This window comes from Pistacia vera, unplaced genomic scaffold (genome assembly GCF_008641045.1).
Source record: "Pistacia vera cultivar Batoury unplaced genomic scaffold, PisVer_v2 Contig866, whole genome shotgun sequence".
In the NCBI taxonomy this organism is placed as follows: Eukaryota; Viridiplantae; Streptophyta; class Magnoliopsida; order Sapindales; family Anacardiaceae; genus Pistacia; species Pistacia vera.
In genome coordinates this window covers 1-4,509 of record NW_022196741.1, presented here as the reverse complement: position 1 = coordinate 4,509, position 4,509 = coordinate 1, and the positions used below count along the sequence as shown (strand labels likewise).

The window sequence follows — 4,509 nt, the reverse complement described above, 5'->3', positions numbered from 1 at the left end:
ATTAATTACCGGAATTCATCCATTTTGATTCAAGCCACTTAACTATCATTAGGAGAAAATTAACAAAAATAAAAAAAGAAAGAAAATTATCTCTGTATCTGCTGTCTGTACTGCAGGAAACAATAGCTAGAACTGCAAAATTTGTTCTTATTTGTATTTCTTCTGAAATCTTATTTAAAATTTAGGATTACTTCCAAAAAAAGATTACAAATTTACATAAACATTCCATTTAAACAGAAATGGAGTTATTCCCATAAATAAGCTCAAACTGGCAACAGAATTACATATAAAAAGTTCACTTATCCAATGCACTTTAGTTTTACTTATAATGTTATGTTAACGTGATGGGCAGTTTACTTCTTCGTTATGGAGACAACTATATTGATGAATTTGGTCTTCTCCAAAGCGAGATGCTCAGCACATGTTTTGCGTACCTAGCGAACAAAGTGTCTGTCACAACCCTCTCCAAAATGACTAGCAAGAATGGGTTCTGTAACAGCTCTTATGCAACTTGCAACACTTTTTCCACTTTTCTCCTTGTTGAAAACAAATTTTTTGTTGTCTACATCGTCATTGGGATCCCAATTCACCTCAAAAATTTCTATCTTCTCAAGATTGAAGGATCCCTGTTTTCAACAATCTCTCTTACTTCCTCTGATATGGTGTATAAAAGGCAAATTGAATGAATCCAATTCCGACTCTTCAACCAGCCCTAAAGAAACATATCATCAGCAGTGTTGAGCTCATTTCATAAATTTATATCTGATTGAATTTGAATATAAAATAATAGTTAACCTCATACCCAATTCAAGAATGGATTTTGTTAGCAGCTCCCAAAGGTAACAGCAGTCTTTGCTCCAGGGATCTGCGACACTCCTTCCAATGAAAGTGAGAAGCATACGTCCTCCACAAATGATTTCTTCAGACCTTAAGCTTAGAAATAGTGAGAAATCCTTCTGGAATTGTTCCAAGTAAGCTTTATACACGCTAGGAGGGGCTTGACTTTGCCATGTATATATTCCCTTTGTTGTTCTCGAGATTTTCCGGAACCTAATCAATTTAATTAAAATTAGTTAGGGGATAAAAATTGAAAATGAGTAAGGTTTTAGGGTCAATTAGCTGGATGGATCAGGAGGCTATCATGGGAAAAAGTTTCAGGGAAGGGGTCTGTATGTCTTGAATAATCTACGTGTGCATGATATGTCTAGATTTACTTTCATGATAGATATATGTAATGAGATTTATAGATAATGACATTATATGTATGAGAGTCTCAGCTAAGAGTTACTAAAAAATGGGCAAAGGGGTCAAACATGCTTTTAACAGATAAATAAAAGATGTTAACCTTAGAGAGCCAGTGAACACTGTAGGAAGAATGCACAAATGTAAAGTGCGGTTGGGAAGACCTATCATAAAAGGAACCAGGCAATCCTGAAATGAAACAAGCTCCAAAATTGTACAACTTCTCCCTCTTGAGAATCTCGTAGAAAGCAGGAATAGACTTGAAGATGCTGTTGAAGTCATTTTCTGGGAGATCATTGAGAAACACTTGAAACTCAGGTGATTTACGGTTGACTTGGTGGCATATTCCTTGAATGATGTCTATGATTTCGGATACGACCAAAAGGGTATTGGGTCCTGATGAGCATCCTAAATCTGCAACTTTAAACAAGTTGGGGAAGAGGAGCTGAACATATCTTTGATAGTTTCTTCCAGGAATGGCCTCACCTTCAATATCACTGTTTTGATATTCATTTTAACATAAAATTGAGAAACAAAATCATTGTAAAAAATAATTTATTTGTGATAATAATTGATGAAAGAAAAATAAAGAACCTGTAGGAGAGAGTTTTTGGCGTAGCTAGTTTCTCCATCTCCTGCATTCAATGAGGAACTTTTACTGCAGCCATTGCGCTTCTATATCAAATGTAATGTGCTAGGCTAATATGGCTACTCATACTCATGCCTTACACTCCTTTTAAACAGAAAAAATGGATATCCAGACCACATGAAAGGGGTCATATTTTTCTCGTGGAGTTGGACTTGTGGTGACAAATTTAGCCTAACAGGCGTGTTGTATTTGTACAAAACATACACACATCCGTAAAGTTTTTTTCTCCGTTCTTTCTTTGTTTTTCTAATTTCCAATTAATTGCAGTTGTCATCTTACTTAGAATATAAAATATTTATCTTAGTTTTAGTGCATTTAATGAGAAATCAATATAAAATGTTAGATAGATGAAAATTAATTTTAATTTTTTACAACCGCAATCAAGCATGATAAATCACGAGGGGTGATAGGTAGCCTGCGGAACACAGGTCCCCACGCCACGTCAAATTCAAATGTGAAAACAGATTAAGATCAGTGTTGTCTGGCAAATATTGAACGTTATAGTCCACTTCTAAAGTGCTCGTGTAACACGAACTTTAATTATACTATTCACTAGGTAATGCTCGAGAATACCGGAAGTAAGAATCTAACTGATAAATGAAAGAAATGTGTTATTGTGTTTATAGTTGGAAAATTCCTTTTGTTGAGATTAGAGAATGCAATTGGAATACAATAGCCCCGTTTCACCTGATAAAATACAGCAGTTATGCTATTCTCGAGATTTACTCATGTTATCGAGATTCTTTTTCTGAAAGTAAAATTTACTATCACTAGGTAATGCTCGAGAATACTGGAAGTAAGAATCTAACTGATAAATGAAAGAAATGTGTTATTGTGTTTGTAGTTGGAAATTTACTCATGTTGTCGAGATTTAAATAAGATCTTTTCCCACATTTACCTGTATATATGACTCTATAAAGTTGATGTCAATGCTACAGAATGACATGATTGCATATTTTGATAGTTGATTTTTATATTTTCCAGAAACATATAGCTTTTCTCAAAGTTCATTGTTATTCTCGATTGCATTTAAATTTAAATTCCCTTGGATAGCTTTTTTTTTTTTTCTTTTTGCTTTTTTGGTATCCAAGGTGTCCGGACTAACTTGTTTGTACCTAACAATCCCTCGGGACATAAAGTTAACAATTAGGTAAGCCTCCAATGGCTACTCTTATTAGTAATCGTGGAGATTCGAACTCATGACCTCTTGAGTAATACATAGGGCTGTGCAAAACCGGATACCTGCCCGGTTTAACCGAAAACTGGATACCCGCTAACCGATCAGATTTTAGAATACCCGGTTTTGCAGGTACCCGAAAATTCGGGTCACAAACGGGTGACCCGAATTTGATTAAAAATTAAAAATTACAGTATTACACAGCAGACTGCACCAGCTTTGAAATTCATTTGTGAAAAAAAGCAGTTTTGTTTACTCATACTATTCATTCATTCAAGAATTTGATTTTTTCTTTCTTTCATGCTTTCGCTTTTATTGAATGAATTGATTGAAGGCATTTGAATAGAAAAGAAAAGCAGCAGTTGGTAGAAAAATTTAAAGAAAAAGCATGGGAAACCTCCACTATCACCTTCTCCAAAAGCACTTTCACATGACTTGCGTGTGCTTCTCTCTGCAATGGAGAATGTGAAATCACCTGACATATTGCATGGGTCACATTAACCAATCCTATTTCTATTTCTATTTCAATTTCAAACAACATACATAATGGAAGAGAGATAATAATAGAGTTGATGACCCAAAACCCTGTAACACATGAAAACATTTATTAAAAAGTGTTTTCAGTTTTTACGGCGAGGGCGACGGCAGTGCAGAAAGGTGATGGAGCTGGAGCAAAGTGAAGCCCAATAATTTGCAGTCTCAAGAAGAAAATTTCAGTGGATTAGTGGAGAATTTTTAGACTTTAGTGGAGAGTGAAGACTGTAGATGCAGACTGGAGAATTTGAGAGTGAGAGAGATGAGTGCGGCTGTTGAGAGTGACAGAGATGAGTGCGGCTGTGCGGTGCAGATGCAGACTGAGATTGGAGAATTTGAGAGTGAGAGAGATGAGTATTGAGTGCGGCTGTGCGGTGCAGATGCAGACTGAGACTGGAGAAGGCGAGAATCTAAATTTGAGACTGAGAGGGATGAGTTTGAGTGCAGCTGTGCGCCTGTGTGCAGGTCCTGCAGGACTTGAGTACTTGAAGTTGACGCAGTGACGGGTTTTAGTTTTAGGGCCTAAGGGATTTCAGATTTGTTTCGGATTTGGGGCTTTTGGCTTTTGCGGTTTTGCATTTTGCCTTTGAAAATTGAAAGTTTGTGTGTTTTTTTTTTTTTTTAAAAATAAAACTGGGTACCCGGTTTTTTAAAATTAAATAACCAATACCCGAACCAAAAATTCGGGTATCTTATAAAAAGTATCCGAAACGGACCTGAATTTTTGGGTACCCGAAAGTTCGGATTCGGTTCGGTTCGGTTACCCCTTTTTTTTGCACAGCTCTAGTAATACACCCAAAAGTTTCAAACGAACCGTCAAACTATCTAAAGATAGTTCTTGGATGACTTCAATATTAAACTAATTGCAAATAGCTAGTTTCATCCATGGTAGAAGCATAGAGTAGTG

At 36.0% G+C, this 4,509-nt stretch overlaps 1 pseudogene; it reads right to left on the bottom strand.

The window, feature by feature from the left end:
• Window positions 1-376: 376 nt before the first annotated feature.
• On the bottom strand, window positions 377-1,880 carry LOC116118940 (annotated as a pseudogene).
• Between the last annotated feature and the right edge of the window lie 2,629 nt (window positions 1,881-4,509).